The sequence below is a fragment of the Molossus molossus genome, unplaced genomic scaffold (assembly GCF_014108415.1).
Source record: "Molossus molossus isolate mMolMol1 unplaced genomic scaffold, mMolMol1.p scaffold_m16_p_22, whole genome shotgun sequence".
NCBI classification, from domain to species: domain Eukaryota; kingdom Metazoa; phylum Chordata; class Mammalia; order Chiroptera; family Molossidae; genus Molossus; species Molossus molossus.
Window position 1 is genome coordinate 19,989,580 of NW_023425358.1, and position 18,602 is coordinate 20,008,181.

The 18,602-nt window shown below is 42.6% G+C and overlaps 1 long non-coding RNA gene and 1 other non-coding gene across 2 annotated transcripts in view; both read right to left on the minus strand.

Moving 5' to 3' along the window:
• Positions 1 to 18,602, minus strand: part of LOC118640011 — a 28,897-nt gene that overhangs the window by 4,310 nt on the left and 5,985 nt on the right. Inside the window, exon 2 of the long non-coding RNA XR_004961321.1 lies at positions 4,314 to 4,452. This is a non-coding gene — a long non-coding RNA (uncharacterized LOC118640011). The remainder of the gene's footprint in view (positions 1 to 4,313; positions 4,453 to 18,602) is intronic.
• Positions 1,310 to 1,414, minus strand: LOC118640447. The gene has a single exon (XR_004961370.1). It is a non-coding gene; the product is annotated as a U6 spliceosomal RNA (small nuclear RNA).

An 18,602-nucleotide genomic window follows, 5' to 3' on the forward strand; every position in this document is an offset into this window, starting at 1 on the left:
TCAGTGACCAAATCCTGTTATTGTCTGCCCTATTCTTTCTGGCTGCTTATCTACCTCTGCTTTCTGGCTTTCCTGAAAGGCTTGTACTTGAAGGCTCCAGGGATAAAGAGAGGGTGACAGTTTGGGCACTAAATTCAGAATTTCACAGTTCTCTTGAGTGCCTTTTGCAGGAAGGAGTAAATCTCAGTCATGTCCTCTCTTACACTGAGTGACAATGTCCAGCGTGCACCCTAAAGTTATCACAAGTCTTGCAAATCCCTCCTGGCCCTTGACGGAAGCAGGATGGTGGTTCCCCATTTTACATAACCATGCCTGGCCACTAAGAGCCTGGCAGTAGGGCCTCCAGAATTCTAGGCCTTACATACCCCACGTCTCCCCCTCATCTCCCACAGCCACCTGTCCATCCCTCCTCTGGACCTCTCCAAGAGTGGAGGGTGCCTCTTACACCACACTGAAAAGTTCTCATGTGGGGGGGGGGGGGCAGAATAATTAATGTCTGGATCTGCATCTCTTAATAAACTGCTGTGAAAGGAAATACCAAATATTTATCTAAGAGACTAATCCACCCTAACAAAACAAGTTTCTTTTGAGGACAAGGCAGTGTGGAGGTAGGCGCCTCTGAATAAAGCTTCTTTGTATCATTGTGGATGGGCACCACAGGAAAACAACCTATTTTTGCTTCAGGGAAAGTCTGCTGCCTTCCCTAACTCTGCAGCCCTAGCCTGCTGCCAGTCCATACCAGGCTGAGGCAGCACTGAAAAGAAAACTGCCTGATAACTGACACCCTCCTCTCTCCTTCAAAGGCATTCCTCTTCTGATTTTCTCCTCTTTCAAGTCAAAATCTGTGCCCCGTGCCTGCTGAAAGCTTTGGTGTCCATGTTAAGGAGCACAAACTCCATGAATGGTGGGGCCTATGTTAACATTTTTATTTTTAATTAATTTATTTTTGTTCCAGATGTTTTTCCTTTCCCCCCCACTGATTTCCCCCTCCTTCCCCCTCCTCGCCCTGTCCCCAGCTTTGTTGTCCATTGTTCATGCATACATGCATATAAGTTCTGTGGTTTATCTCTCCCCCACCACCCCGCTTCTGGGGATTATCAGTCTGTACCCCACCTCCACGTCTCTGGAACTACCCCATTCCTCAGACTGTTATGTTCATTATATTCCACAAATAAGTGAGATTGTATGATACTTGTCTTTCTCTGTTTGGCTTGTTTCACTTAGGATAATACTTTCCAGGTCCCTCCATGTCATCTCAAAGGATAAGAGATCTTTTTTTCTTACAGCTGCATAGTACTCCATTGTGTATAAAAATATGGAACGCTTCACGAATTTGCATGTCATCCTTGCGCAGGGGCCATGCTAATCCTCTGAATCGTTCCAATTTTAGTATATGTGCTGCCAAAGCAAGCACTGTGTTAACATTTTTAAAGCTTTTCTTTGGATGATGATAAACTGTTTGCTTATTCATGTAGTTTCCTCTGCCTGCAAAGTACGTACCTTTTGTTTATCTGAGGAATTCTTCAAAGCTCAGTCCAGATGGCCCCTCATCTGCACAGCTTTCCTTGCCCCCCAGAAGGGAGACAGCTTTCATTCATCATATCACTACTAGATGTCACACATGTGAGGAACCTTATGTACATCAACAACCCTATGAGATAGGTAATGTGTTATTTTCACTGAGGCTCACAGAGGTCAAGTCACTGCCAATGCCACATAGCTGTGAAGTGGCAGAGCCAAGATTCAAATCCTGAACTGTCTGACCATAGAGCCCAGGGCTCTATCACTGTGTCTTCCTCTGTGCCAGCTCCCTGTTCTGCACAAGTCTACTTTTGCATCATCTGTTCTATGGCTCTATCTCCCCATAGGAGACCAGGTTTCTTTACAAATAGGGTTCATGCAAAGGTAATTAATCTCTGTATTCCCAATATCTAGAATGGTGTTTGACACTTAGCAGCCACTAATTCATTCAGCAGGTGTTCTGAATGGCTACTGTGTGCTAAGAAGGACGTAATTCCTGTTCTCAAAGAGCTTAAGCATATAGAGTAGTACAAATACACATAAACAAATATCTACACCACAAGAGAAAACATGACATGACAGGTGAAGAGAAATAAATGTTCTGATGAGTTGGAGAAGGATGAGATGCTGGCCAGGTCTGAGAAGGTGGTGGCAATAGAGAAGGACCCTAGAGTATGCTCAGAACTTGGACATATAGGGCTGGGTGTGGGGGAAGCTTAATACACAAAGATAATTGTAAAATGTGGTTAATTAGCCAGCCATTCTATTTTATTTTGTTATTATTATTATTATTTTTTAATCCTTACCCAAGGATATTTTTTCCATTGATTCCCAGATAGATTGGGAAAGAAGGGAAAGAAAGGAAAAGAAACATCGATGAGAGATTGCCTCCCACACCACCCCAACTGGGGTCGGCAATTGAACCTGCAACTGAGGTACATGCCCTTGACCAGGAATCGAACCCATCTCTTTAGTCCATGGGCCAGCACTCTAACCACTGAGCTAAACCAGCCAGGGTATTTATTTATTTATTTATTTATTTTTCTTTATTGATTTTAAGAGAGAGGAAGGGAGAGGGAGATAGAAACACTGATGAGAGAGAATATCGACTGGCCGCCTCCTGCATGCCCCACACTGGGGATTGGACCCACAACCTAGGCATGTGCCCTGAACGGGAATCAAACCAGCAACCTCTTGGTGCATGGGTTGATGCTCAACCATTGAGCCACACCAGCTGGGCTAGCCATCCATTTTAAAATGATTACAGAAAATGTTTAATCATCGTTGGAAAATGTTTATATTTTAAGTGGTTATGAGAAAATAATAGGTTATAAAAAACAAATTGCCTAGGTAGTAAGAGTTGAACAATGTTAAAAAGATGCATGGAGCCCTGGCCAGTTTGGCTCAGCGGTTGAGCATCGGCCTGCGGACCAGAGAGTCCCAGGTTCGGTTCTGCTAGGGACACATACCACCAAAGGAAAAAAAAAAAAAGATGCATGGAAAACATACTGGAAGGAAATGCAATCGCAACTGTTTTAATGGGGCATCTCATCCCCTATATGCATGGAGCTTTTTTCTTTAATCCTCACCCAAGGATATGTTTTTACTTTTATTTATTTATTTTTTTTAGAGAGAGAAAAACCCTTCTGTTGCAGGACCAGTATTCCAACCAACTGAGCAATACCTTTTTTATTTTTATTTTTTAATAGTTGTTTTTTGAAAACAAAAAAATGTATGTGTATATATATGTAAATATATATATACATATATTTTTTTTATCTTCAGCCAAGGATATTTTTACATTTATCTTCAGACAGAGTGGGAGGGAGAGAGAGAGAAAGAGAGGAACATTTATGTGAGAGAGAGATCGATTGGTTGCCCCCTGCCCAACCCCAACCAGTGCCGGGGATGAACCACAACTGATGTACGTGTCCTTGGCTGGAATTAAAACAGGGACTCTGTGGTCTACAGCCCGACACTCTAACCACTGAGCCAAACTGGCCAGGGCATTTTTTGAATATTTTTATTGATATTTTGATAGAGAGGAAGGGAGAGGGAGAGAAAGAAACATAATGAGAGAGAAGCATTGATTGGCTGCCTCCTGAGGATCTCTCCAGGGGATCTAGCCTACAACCTGGGCATGTGCCCTTACTGGGAATCAAACTCATGACCCTTTGGTGCATGGGACAATGCTCAATCAACTGAGCCACACACCAGACTAAACATGGAGCTTTTTTTTTTTATCTTTCTCATAGCTGCCCTCAGTGACACCATGTCAAATCCCTTTTTCTTACTGCATAGCTTAATGATGGATGCCATAGATTCTCAGCTACTTTCAGGAATTAGAATAGTCTCCTTCTGGTATTTAAGAGTAATTTTAGTACTTGGCCAGGTAACTCAGTTGGTTAGTGAGTCGTCCTGATACACCGAGGTTGTGGATTCGATCCCCAGTCAGGGCATATACAAGAATCAACCAATGAGTGCATAAATAAATAGAACAACAAAAATTGATGCTTCTCTCTCTCCCTCTTTCTCCCTCTCTCTAAAAGAAGAGGGGAAAAAAGATTTGTTTTAAATGTTTACACAGATAAAAACATTCATTTTTAAAATGTTCACCTCAAGCTTCCTTTCAAAGCTCTTGCCTTGTCCGCTCCCAGGCAAGCTAGACCTGGCTGTGGCCGTAGAGGTTTGAGTGGAGAGTGGGAGAACATGATCTGTCCTCCACCACTTCCTCACCTGTTCCTCTCTGTGGCTGGGCTGGGGACAGGGCTGGGAGGTGCAATTCTTCCTACCTGACAGCCTTGGGGAAGATGCTGTTTCTCTGTTGATTAGCTGCTCCTCTTCATGATCAACTGGCTGTTGTCTTCTTCTGTGTGGCAGCATCTAAAAACTGGTTCTTGTACAAACCTTTCTGAATTTCACCTTTCTTATCTGTAAAATGGAAAGAAAGCAAACTTCCTTATGTGGGTGGTGTGAAAACAGAGTAAGGTAATATATGCGGAAACACTGTCAACTGTAAAGCACTATGGAAATGTTGTTGGCTATTATTATATTCTTTTGAGGAGCCTATTATTTGAAATGTCTACTATTATTTGAGGTGGATATCTCCACTTAGAGATCAAATAGGTATTTCACTTAATAAATAGAAACCGAACTGATGAATTTTCCTTCAGACCTACTCTCTCCCAGTCTTCCCCATCTTGTAAAAGGCACCTCCATTCTTCCAATGACACAGGCCAAGGCCTTTGGAGGTAGTCTTGGCTCTCTCCTTCTCTCAAACTCAACTTTCAATTCTTCAGGAGTTGGCTGTACTTTTAAACTGTATCTACCTCATCCAAACCACATCACCTCTGTCTAGAAACCATCCTCCAACTGGTCTTTCTTCTCCATCCTTGCCTCCCTGTGATCACTGCAGCCAGAGTGAGACTTTTCAAATGTAAGTTGGTAAATTTTACTTTAGCTCCAAACCTTCCAGTGGCTTTCCATCTGACTCAAAGTGAATTGAAAGCCCTTGCCCAGGTGGACAAGGTCCCATATGATCTGGGTTCCCTCTCTGACCTTGCTCTTACCATTCTCTCCCTCATGCACCCAGCTCCAGCCACATTGGTCTCCTCCCTGTTACTCTTACAAGCCAAGCATGCTCTTACCTCAGGGCCTGTGCACTTGGCCAGGGGTGGAGAATGTCTGGCCCACAGGCTTTTTAAGGCTCACAAAATCAATACCAGCTAACATCACACACCTTACCAAATTAGCCTGACCAAATATAGCAGGCTAATTTTTACTTTGATAATTTTGTATGGCCTGTGAATGATGTTATATCTAAATGGCCCTTGGCAGAAAAAAGGTTCCCCACCCCTCCTGTCTGGAATACCCTTTCTTTTTTCTTAAATCTTCACCTGAGGATATTTTTCCATTTATTTTCAGATAGAGTAGGGGGGGGGGGGGAGAGAGAGAGAGAGAGAGAGAGATCAATGCGAGAGACACATCGATTAGTTGCCTCCCACACAACATTGACTGGGGCCAGGGACCAAACCATAACCAAGGTACGTGCCCTTGACGGGAATCAAACCCATGACTCTTTGGTCTGAGGCCGATGCTCTAACTGCTGAGCCAAATCAGCCAGGGCTGGAATACCTTTCTGCAGATAGTCACAGGGCTTGCTCCTTCACCTTGACAGAGCTGTCTTCCATGGCCACCAAATCTAAAACAATGCTCAGTGCCTTTTCCTTGGTTTTCTTCCTTCTTAGTACTTAGCACCCCTAACAGATTATATATTTGTTTATGGTCTTCCTTCCCCCATTAGAATGCAGGACTTTGACTATTTCCACATCCCCAATACCCAGTACAGAAATGAATTCCTGGCCGGCTGGTGTAGCTCAGTGGTTGAGTGTTGACTCATTCACCAAGAGGTCACCAGTTAGATTTCCAGCCAGGGCACATGCCTAGATTGTGGGCCCAATCCCAAGTGTGGGGCATGCAGGAGGCGGCCAATCGATGCTCTCTTTCATTGATGTTTCTATCTTTCTCTCCCTCTCACTTCCTCTCTCTAAAATCAGTAAAAGAAAAAAAAAACTTTTTAAAAAAGAAGTGAATTCCTTCCAAACATTCCTTTCGAATGCTTGGGGTTCTGGAGTGGGCTCCCTCCCTTGTGTACTGGGAAAAGTCATATACTTACCTCTAAGTCCTGAAGGGGAGCACAGGCCTCATTTCCTTATTCAACTTTAAGTGGAAATACACTAGCACATGGGGTATGGGATTTGAAAGAAGGTGAAGGAATCTTCCCTTAATGTTTTACCCTCTTTAACCAGATGTCTGCAGCTGGCTGGAGTCTGGCAAGATTCATTATGCCATAGCCCATTTTCTGGAAAGTTGTGTTGTGGAAAAGACAAATATGCATAAACAACTAGAAATGTGATCTAGGGGGTGGGTAGGTATAGGTAATTTATTGCATTTACAGAGGGTGGAGGGAGAAGGTCCCAACTCTACAGAGTTGTTACTGGTTTTAAGAGTTGGGAGGTGGACCCTGACCAATGTGGCTTAGTTGGTTGAGCATCGTCCCCTGCACTGAAAGGTCACTGGTTCAATTTCTGGTCAAGGCACATACCAACATTGTGGGTTCAATCCCTGGTTGGGGTGCATACAGGAAACAACTAATCGATGTTTCTCTCTCATATTGATGTTCCCCCCCCCCAAAATCAATAAAAATGTATTTTAAAAAAAGAATTGGAAAGTGGGATCATGTACATTACATAGGACCATGACCTCTGGGGACATTCCCATCTAACTTCACCACCCTCCTTGCCTCAACTTTTACAGGAGGCCAAAATAAAACTGTGTAGCTAGCCACTGTTTGCATGTCTGTATGGGGACTGTTTGACCCCAGGCTGCTTTGTCTTAAGAGAAGACGATGCCCATCTCTATTCTCAAAATAGGGTCTGATCCCCACATAATGACTAGCTCATTATGGGCCCATGTGGTCATGATACTCATGGTCTTCCAGTGATGCAAGCCCCAACCCTGCCCTTCTGACTTGAGTTGGCAGTGAGCCATCTTATACCCTGCCCCTTACACAGAAAGCTGCACTTCCCAGAACTGTTCTCAACAAGCTGCTCTCTTCTTCTTTAGACCTGCCTGAACTGGCTAGGGTACTCCACAACAATGTTCTATTTTCCCTTGGCAGAACTTGGCTCTGGCTCCAGTCCTTTGCCACCCGATGCACCTATAGGTAACTTCCCAGAAGGGACCAGCAGGGGGAGCCAGAAAAATTCAGATTCTTCGGCTAGGGTCAAGGATTCTTCGGCTACTACTTCTTTAAAGGCTCTGGTAATTTTCTCCTCATTTAAGATACACAGAACCGAGTGCACAGCTGATGTGAGGTTCAGGTGAGTGGAAAGCCAAATGGAATTCCTCCATTCAGTCACCAACAACATTTATTAAGCATCAAAATACATGCCAGGCTAGACACTGCATATAAAGAAGACTATTAAAATCCCTACCTGCCCGGCCGGTGTGGCTCAGCAGTTGAGTGTCGACCCATGCACCACGAGGTCACTGGTTCAATTCCCGGTCAGGACACATGCCCAAGTTGTGGGCCAAATCCCCAGTAGGGGGCATGCAGAAGGTGGCCTATTGATGTTCTCTCTCATTGATGTTTCTCTCTCTCTCTCCCTCTCCCTTCTTCTCTCTCTAAAAATCAATAAAGAAAAAAAAAAGTAAAGTCCCTAATTCATACATTAGAGCTAATGAACTGGGAGAATTGGTGAGAGTTTCAAATAGGAATTTGAAACAAAGTGAAGGTGTATGACAAGTTCATGGGACTCTGGAAGTGGGAGAGACAAGAGAATAGAGTTTGAGGCCAGAAAATACCTGTGATTCTACCACTACAAAACACTACCAGAGAATGAACATTGGGCTCAATAAAACTGCTAAAAGCAATCTAAATGAGGGCATACACCCCAGTATCTAAGGGAAATAGCTTCTAGAACAAGTGAAACTGAAAACTTGGTCAATATACTGACTTTTTTTGTTTTGTTTTGTTAATCCTCACCCGAGAATATTTTTTCCCATTGATTTTTTTTTTTTTTTTTTTTTTTTTTTTAGAGAGAGTTGAAGGGAGGGAAGGAGTGGGGAGAGATAGAGAAACATCAATGTGAGAGAGACACATAGACTGGCTGCCTCCCTCATGCACCCCAACCAGGGCCGGGAACCGAACCCACAACCCAGGTACGTGCCCTTGACCAGGAATCAAACCCACAACCCCTTGGTCCATGGACTGATGCTCTAACCACTGAGCAAAACCTGCCAAAGCTTAATATACTGACTTTGGTTCAAAATAATCCAATGGGGAGAGGAATTGAATGGGGATATAGATGAAACAAGAATGGCCATAGGTTGATTATTCCAAAAGCTGGGTGACAGGTACCTGGTAATTCATTATGTCATTCTCTATATTTCTGCATATGTTTGAAAATTCCCATAGGAAAAACATATATATATATATACAGTCGTCTCTAGCCACTTTGCTCTTCGACTTTTGTGGCTTCACTCTATCACGGTTTTTTCAAATACCATACTACACTTTTTTGTTTGTTTGTTTCCAGAGTTTGGCTTTATTTTGCAGTACAGAAATCACCTGGAGCCATTTTGAGGCAGACATCATTGATGGAGAGGCTCTGTCAAATCAATACTGCATTGCAACTTGGTCCATTGGAAAAAGCCATGCCTGGGATACAATAAAAGCATCTACATTTACCTGCTTTATGATAGGTTTCTTTCCCCTTTGCTGTCATCAGTTAGGTTAAAATACCACACACAGACTTCCTCCAAAATGACTCTTGAAGTCTTGAATTTAGTTAGAATTTTAGGCCCACATAAACCAAATGTGTGGCGAGGATATATGGGCACTATAATACTTGACAGGACCAAAATACAAAGCTATAGGAAAAACTTCAGTATGCTGTCCCAAATTATGGAATATTTGATTTCAAATCTTAATATCAAGAGGACAGATGACACACAAATTGTACTGATCCAGCTCTTGAGCAGCAGTAGCACATAACTGCAAAGGCTACACTAATTAAAAGATACAAATACTCGCCCTGGCCGGTTTGGCTCAGCGGTTAGAACGTCGGCCTGCGGTCCGGAGAGACCTGGGTTCGGTTCCCGCTAAGGGCATGTACCTCAGTTGCAGTTTGTCCCCGGCCCTGGTTGGTCGTGCGGGTGGCAGCCACTCGATGTGTCCCTTTCACATCGATGTTTCCCTCTCTCTCTCTTCCTCTCTCTCCCTCCCACTCTGTCTGTGCAAAAAATGGAAAAATGTCCTCGAATGAGGATAAAAAAAAAATACAAATACTGTATCAGGATCTCTGTATCAGTATCAAAATGTTTTTTTTTAAAACTTACTCTTCACTAGAAAAAAGCCAGCATTGGTTAAACAGTACAGAATGTGGTCACCTGCCAATTCTGAATAGCCACTCTATGAAAACAAGTTAATACATGATGTTAGAAAGGGGAAGAATATTTACTGGTGCAGTGCTCTGCAATCTCTTAGTAAAAATACTATACTATACTATACTATACTATACTATACTATACTATACTTGCCCTGGCCGGTTTGGCTCAGCGGTTGGAGCATCGGCCTGCGGACCAGAGTCCAGGGTTTGGTTCCCGCTAGGGGCAAGTATCAAAGAAAAAAAAAGGTTTCACAGAAGAGATCCTATTTGTTATGGGAGAAAACTGAGCATCTCTGTTCATCCAAAGTTCCTAGAGTTCAGAACACACTGAAACTGTGGACACTTTCTCTCCTGTCCCCTTCTCTAAAAGATCTGTTGCCAGAGCCTATGATCTTGATCCTTTATTTTTTTTAAATTTGCTAACTTATATTTATTTTATTAATTTTAGAGAAGGGAAGGGAGACACAGAGAAAGAGAGACATCGATGTGAAAGAGAAACATCATCGATTAGTTGCCTCCCACCTGGAGATCAAACCCTGCAACCTAGGTATGTGCCCTAACCTGGAATCGAACCTGACACCTCCTGGTATACAAACAACGCTCCAACCAACTGAGCCATACTAGCCAGGGCAGTCCTTTGTTTTATTTATTTGTCTATTACATTTTTATTTTTATTGATTTTAGAGAGAGAGAAACATTAGTTGGTCCACTCATCCATGTACCCACTGGTTGATTCTCGCATGTGCCCTGACTGAGGATCGAACCCTGCAACCTTGGTATATCAGGATGATGCTCTGAGCTACCTAGCCAAGGTGATCTTGGTCTTTTAAAGAGTGGCGCAATGTATGAGAGTTATTTTGCTGGGGCGCCTTACCTGTGTGTTTTACAAGAGCAGGTAAGAAGAAACTCAAAACCTCCACTGGGGAAAATATTGAGATTTAAGTTCTATCATCTGTTGCCCGATAGGGAAGGAGTGTTTGGTAATAATGAGTAAAATAAGAGCTTGACAAAACCAAGCATAGCACAGTAAGGCAATAAAATGAACACTTCGTAATTATTTTAAATGATAAGGGTATTGATAATATAAATGATCCACACAGAAGTACATGCTCAAAAAAAAAAAAGTGAACAAAATACTGATAATAATGCACAAATATACTACAAATCAGAAGCATATCTGGAGTAATAAACGTAGAGCAGTCACAAAGCTACAGTGATCAAAACAGTGTAGTACTAGTATTAGAATAAATATAGATATCAATGGAATAGAGTTAACAGTCGAGAATTAAATTCATACATCTATGGTCAACTAATTTTTCACAAGGGAACCAAGACCACTGAGTGGGGAAAGGATGGTTTTTCAACAAATGCTGCTGGGAACAGCTGGATATACACATGCAAAATATGACACCAAAAGCACAAAGGACCAAAGGGGGAAAAAAAACAAAAAACAGATAAATGAAACTTCATCAAAATTAAAAACTTTTGTGCCTGGCCAGTGTGGTTCAGTGGTTGAGCATCGACCCATGCACCAAGAGGTTACTGGTTCGGTTCCCGGTCAGGGAACATGCCCAGGTTGTAGGCCCAATCCCCCGTTGGGGACATGTGGGAGGCAGTGAATCAATGTTCTCTTTCATCGATGTTTCTCTCTCTCTCTCCTTCTCCTTTCCTCTCTCTCTAAAATCAATAAAGGAAAAAATTAAAAAAAAACAACAAAACTTGTGCATCAAAGGACTATCAAAACAGTGAAAATACAATCCACAGATTAAGAGAAAATAGCTCATATGTCTGATAAAAATATAGTATACAGAATATACGAAGAACACTTACAACTCAATAATAAAGACAAACAACCTAATTAAAAAAATAAGAGAGGCCCGGGCCAGTTTGGCTCAGCGGTTAGAGCGACGGCCTGCGGTCCGGAGAGACCCGGGTTCGGTTCCCGCTAAGGGCACGTACTTCGGTTGCAGTTTGTCCCCGGCCCTGGGTGGTCATGCGGGTGGCAGCCACTCGATGTGTCCCTTCATGTCGATGTTTCTCTCTCTCTCTCCCTTCCTCTCTCTCTCTCCCACTCTATCTGTACAAAAAATGGAAAAATATCCTCGGGTGAGGATAAAAAAAAAAATAAGAGAGGATTGCCAACCGGTGTGGCTCGGTGGTTGCGCGTCGACCCATGCACCAAGAGGTCGCCAGTTGGATTCCCGGTCAGGGCACATGCCCAGGTTGTGGGCCAAATCCCCAGGAGGGGGCATGCAGGAGGCAGCCAATCGTTCTCTCATCAATGTTTCTGTCTCTCTCTCCCTCTCTTTTCCTCTCTCTAAAATAAATAAAGAAAAAAATTTTTTTAAACCCCCAAAAGTAAGAGAGGACTGCAATAAACATTTCTTCAAAGAAAATAAACAAATGGCCAATAAACACATGAAAAGATGTTCAACATCTTTTCATTAGTTATTAGAAAAATTCAAATCAAAACCATAAGATACCATTTTACCCCACAGAGATGGCAATAATAAAAAAGGGGGCTTGGAGGTGGGAAATAACAAGTGTTAGCAGGATATGAAGAAATTAGAACACTCATACATCCCTGGTGGAAATGTAAAGGTACAGCCACTGTGGAATATAGTTTGACAGTTCCTCAGAAAGTTAAACATAGAATTACCCAGCAATTCTACTCCTAGGTAAAAGAACTTAAAACAGGTAAACAAAAACCTATATATGAATGTTCATAGCAACATTATTCATAACAGCCATTATTCATTCAAACAACATAAATGTCCACCATCTGATGACTGGATAACCATATAAGGGGATATCATTCAATTATAAAAAGGAATGAAATACTGACACATGCTACAACATAGATGGATCTTTTATTTATTTTTTTTCCTCAACCGAGGATACTTTTCCATTTATCATCAGATAGAGTGGGAGGGAAGGAGGGAGAGAGAGACAGAGCCACACTGACTGGTTGCCTCCCGCACGACCTGACCAGGGCAGGGGATGAACTGCAACTGAGGCACACGCCCTTGGCCAGAATTGAACCCACGATTCATTGGTCTGTGGGCCGATGCTCTAACCACTGAGCAAAACCGGACAGGGCAGACGAATCTTGAAACATTATGCCTAGTAAAAGAAGCCAGACACAAAAGGTCAAATGTAGTATGACCCTCGATATGAAAATGTCCAGAAGAGGCAAATCCATAAAAACAGAAAGTAAGTTTATCAAGGGTTGTCAGAGGATGGGGAGTGACTGCTAATAAGTGGTAGGTTTCTTTTTATTTTATTATTATAATTATTAATCCTCACCCGAGGATAATTTTTTCTATTTATCTTCAGATAGAGTGGGAGGGAGGGCGGGGGAGAGAGAAACATCCATGTGAGAGAGACACATCAACCGGTTGCCTCCGGCACAACCCTGACCAGGGCTGGGGACCAAACTGCAACCAAGGTATGAGGTATGTGGTATGTGCCCTTGACCAGAATCAAACCTGCGACTCTGGTCCGCAGGCCAACACTCTAACCACTGAACCAAACCAGCCAGGGTGGTAGGTTTCCTTTTGAGGTGATGAAAATGTTCTAGAATTAAATAGTGGTGATGGTTGCATAAACTTGTAAATATACTAAAAACTCTGAACTGTACACTGTAAAAGGGTGAATTTTATGGTATGTGAATTATAGCTCAATAAAAAGAGCCTACATTTTTTGTTGTTAAATTTACTAAAGTTCAGACATGGCCAGTTTTGCTCAGTGATTAGAGCATCATCCCACAAACCAAAGAATCCCGGGTTTGATTCTGGTCAAGGGCATGTACCTCGGTGGTGGTTCGGTCCCCAGCTCTGGTTGAGGTTGTGTCTCTCTCTCACACCAATGTTCATCTCTCTCTCTATCTCTTCCTCCTGCTGTCTGAAAATAAATGGAAAAATATCCTCAGGCGGGGATTTAAAAAAAAAGTTGACTGAAGTTCATTAAATTTTGTTTTTAAATGTGTCTATGGTGCAGGCATACTGACATTTAAAGGCTTGTGTGCCTCTCTCCTTGCTACTGATTTGTCACCATGGGTCCCCATCTCATCCTCAATCCCCAACTGCACACTGAAGCTCCAGTCATTACCTGAACACAGACTACCAAGCTCTTCAATACTTAAGCACCTGTGCTCATGCTGTTCCTTCTTGTGCCCTCCATCCACTTCATCCAGTCCTATCTTGTCTTTCAGTACCCAATCCAAACATCACTGGTATCTTGGAGCTTTTCCAATTTTGCTCTGCCCCAACTCAATGTCATTTTCTCTGTACCTCTCCTTTACGTTCTTCTACAGTGGCATTTCTTATATTATATTTAATGGTTTGGTACCATCTTTATCCTCTTCTTCCCTCTTCCCTCTGCACCCCACACTAGGACCCCAATGAGGTACAACTTTTCTACTCCAACTTGGGCACCAGTGTAGCACTTAGGTTAAAGTAGGAAGAGAAGAAACTAACATTTACTGCATACCTAGTAAGTACAGGGCAACTAATCTTCATATCCTGTGAAGTATATGTTAGTTACCATGCCCATGTTATAGATGAGTAGACAAATAGAAAAATAGAATAACTTTCTCAAGATCATTCAATTTGTTAAGTGATAGAGTGGAGGAGCTGAGATCAGAATTGGACTTCTGCCTCTCAAATCCAGGGTTCTCCTGGTTAGTACAGCAAGGTGGTTATTTGCACTGGCTATGGGATCAGACTGCCTGGGTACATATCCTGGCTCTTCCGCTTATTATCTTTGTGGCTTTAGACAAGTTACTTAACCTCTTTATAATTGTTTCTTCATTTGTAAAATGAGAATAACAGTGCCTACACATAGGGTTTTTATGAAAAACAAACAAGATACTGTATATAAAAGCACTTAGAACCGTATCTGGCACATACTAACTACTCATTAAGTTTGCTATGATGTTCATTACTGTCCCATTTGAACTGTTTGGTAAACACTGGAGGCTGGACAAAATGTACATTATTCTATGACATTGTTGGATTATTCATCCCACTGTTAAGTCAGGACTAGAGGCTCTTCGGAATCCAGAGAAGGGATGTTAAAGGTCTAAAATGTAAAAATACTAAAGAAACAACACTTTGACCTTTTTAAGATTCTTTGAGCTGACAATAGTAAAAAATTGAGAGGAAACCAAATATTATCAACCCTATTTCCAGATAATTTGGTTTTGCTTAACCAGCACAACAAGAGCAAAATTAGAGGTTTAGCTAGGCTCTAGCTTCTGATCCTAAATGGTGGCTGGAACAATATTGATAATAATAGCATAAGTTCTTAACATATGTGAGGCACTGTTATAAATGCTTTACATATGTTAACAATTTCATGTTTACTGGAGCAGATTTTCCTACTATATCCAAGACATAAAAAACTCAGAGCAAAAGCATGTTACCGTCTGATGGCAGAGCCACTCTAGGAATGGAAGGCTTTCTCAGAAATCTGATGACTGGTGAAGGTGACAAAAGGTTAGGCCACTCAGTGTGGGAGAGGACAAAATCTTGGAAAGTGGAAATATTCCACCATTGCCTGGGCAGCAACAGCCTGGCTGCAACAAGGTAGGATTTCTTATTTCTAATGTCAGAATAATGAGGAAGCTGCTGTCAATACTGCATAAAACTCAAGAACACTTAGCAGTGATGGCTGACTTCCAACTGAGCCATTAAAGTAAATGTAGAAAAAAAGCTCCAGGTAGAAAATATCATTGGGAACTCAAAGAACACACTGAGTATTTGAAGCTGGTACTTAATCTTCTATTATTGAACTGACGATCTGGCCATGCTGGGGCCAATCTGAGTCCATTTATGACACCACTCATACCACTGCTCAATTCTGTTATCTGGGCTTCACAGAGGGTGAGAAGGGCAGCAATCAAACCTTAGCCCTGGGACTCATAGTTGATTTCTCTTGTCCTTACATTTCACTCAAGCCACAATCCCTCTATGATCTCGTTTAGAATTCTTTTTTCCCCCCTTCTCTATTTGACTATAAGTGACTGAAGTATATTATAAAATTTATTAGTATTTCCTGACACACAGGTTTTTGGGGTTTTTTTGTATCCTCACCCGCGGACATTTTTTGCATTATCTTCAGAGAGAGCAGGAGGGAGAGAGGGAGGGAGGGAGGGAGAGAGAGAGAGAGAGAGAAACATCAATGTGAGAGAGACACATCGAGTGGTTGCCACCCACACGACCCCGATTAGAGTGGGGACAAAGTGCAACTGAGGTACATGCCCTTAGTGGGAACCGAACTCAGGTCTCTCTGCAGGACAACACTCTAACCACTGAGCAAAACCGGCCAGGGCCACACAGGTTCTTTTTTTGTTGTTGTTGTTTTTGTTTTTCTTGTACGTGCCCCTAGCAGGAACCGAACCCGGGACTCTCTGGTCACAGGACGACGCTCCAACTGCTGAGCCAAACCAGCCAGGGCTACACAGGTTCTTTATTTGTTATTTATTTTTTATCCTTACCCGAGGACTTTTTCCCATATTTTGTTCAGATAGAGTGGGAGGGAGGGAGGGAGGGAGGGAGGGAGGGAGGGAGAGAGAAAGAGAGAGAGAGCAAGAGAGAGAGAGCAAGAGAGAGAGAGCAAGAGAGAGAGAGAGAGAGAAACATCGACGTGAAAGGGACACATTGAGTGGTTGCCACCCGCACAACCCAACCAGGGCCGGGGACAAACTGCAACCGAGATACATTCCCTTAGTGGGAACCGAACCTGGATCTCTCCAGACCGCAGGTCGATACTCTAACTGCTGAGCAAAACTGGCGAGGGCTACACAGGTTCTTTAAAGTATATCTCTTATGAGGAAATGGGATGCCCAGCTGGTGTTGCTCAATGGTTGAGCACAGACCCATGCACCAAGAGGTTGCCAGTTCGATTCCCGGTCAGGATACACGCACAGGTGTGGGCCAAATCCCCAATGGGGGGCATGCAGGAGGTGGCCAATTGATGTTCTCTTTCTCATCGATGTTTCTATCTCTCTCTCCCTGTCCCTTCTTCTTCTCTCTAAAAACAATTAAAAAAAAAGAGGAGATGGGATGAAACAAACCACGGGAAAAGATGGGTGAAGAAAGTTTTGAAGAGGTTAATCCACACATCAGTGCAGAATGGGAGAAATGGTCAGTAGGAAACTGAGATGATGATAAAAGGAAAAACAGCCCCTGACACAGAAGGTAGAAGGTTCAGAAAGGCTGAGTAACTAACTGTTTGCTGGCTGAAAGTAATAGTAGAATGAAATACCATGATTCTAAAGGTGGAACAGAGGGATTTTCCCAGCTACCTTGTTTTTCCTCCACCAGGATATATTTAATAGATAAACATCTGATCTACATATTGCTTACATAAACACAAATGTTAACTACAATTGTGTATGGTAAATTAAAAGTAATTCATGACAAACACCACAATCAGGACTTGGCATACCTAAAAAACACAGATGAGTGTTTTTACATTTTGGAGACATAGCAAAGATTAGGGCAAAAGCATTGCACTCCTAAAGTTAACTCACAAAGACCATCATGCCATGTGACTGCCTAGAATAGGCCTAGCCTCTGGCCAAGATCAATTGCCCCAACTCCAAATCCAGGACTTTCCTTTTCTGTTCCCTTTCCCTGACAGTTTAGAACTCTTAGGCTCCATCTGTGAACTCCTGTTTATTGCAAATGCTCTTGTTAAGCTATTAAGTCTGGACTTGAGGCCTGGTTTCTCACCCCCTCTTTGAGACCCATTTTCTCCCTACCAGCATCTGGCTTCAGGGAGTTCATACACTCTCATTATGCTCATGAATGCTAAGGCTAGACCCAAAGCTCCTTTGTGCCTTCTTGCCAGTCTGCCCTTATTTTAGTACCTCCTTAACTCATCTGCACTCACCTGAGTCTTAGTTTGATTTTCTGTCCAGTTGGCCCACTATTAATCCCATATTAAACTGTTTGCTGGGCATTTCTACATGCATACCCTGCCTTTATGCCAAATTCAAAACCAGTGAGGCCAGCCCTGGCCAGTTTGACTCAGAAGTTAGAGTGTCAGCCTGAGGCCCAAATTCTTGGGTTTGAGTCCTGGTCAGGGGCATGTACCTGTTCCTGGTCAGAGCACATGCCCTGGTTGTGGGCTCGATCCCCAATAGGGGCCGTGCAGGAGGTAGTAGATCTATGTTATCTCTCTCACATTGATTTTTTTCTCTCTCTCTCCTACCCTCTCTCTCTAAAAAAAAAAAAAAATCAATATATTAAAGAAACTTTTTTAAAAAGAAAGAAAAGAAAAACACCCTTGGATGAGGATTAACAACAAGAAAACCCAAACCAGTAAGGACAAATCCATTACTTGCCCCCATATCAGCTCCACTTCTTAACCTCCCTGGCTACAGAGCACCCCACCAGCAGGCCAAATCAATTTATTGGGTCCCATGTCAGTCTTGCCCATAATCCCTCCAGCGACTTCCAGTCCTTCTCAGCTTAACTTCTTGAAGATGTCTGTTCTCACCGTCTCCCTTTATCATCTTCTTTTCTTTCCATAATCCATACATATATTTAGCTCCCCAGGTCACTACCACCAAAATTCTTTCTGACAGTCATCAATGGCCTTCTTGTTGCTAAAACCAATGGATTCTTTTTAGCTCTGATCTTACTGGACTTTCCTGGTGGCATTTAACAATGCTGACGACTCCCTCCTTTCTGAAACATTCTCCCACCTTAGCTTCTCAAACACCATACTCTGCTGGTTGCAATCCACCCACCTTTGGCTACATTTTCTCAGCCTTCCCCAAACGTGCTTTCATCTTGTTCCTTATCTCAGTGAATGGCACCACATCTTCTAAATTCCCAAACCAGAAACCAACTTCCTTACCTCCTCCTACTTGCTCCTCACATCCCCTCACTTACAGAATCCTGCTTATTATTCTTCCCAGATTGCCTCTCTTCAGCTTCATTGCCTAAATTTATGGAGCACTTACTGTGTGCCAGGCAGGTGTGTGCTAAGTGCTTTAATCCTCACAACAAACCTCTAAGGTAAAGTTTATTATCATCTCCATTTAAACAGAGACATAGGGTGGTTAAGTAATTTGCATAGAGTCACATAGCTATTAAATGGCAGAACAGGATTCAA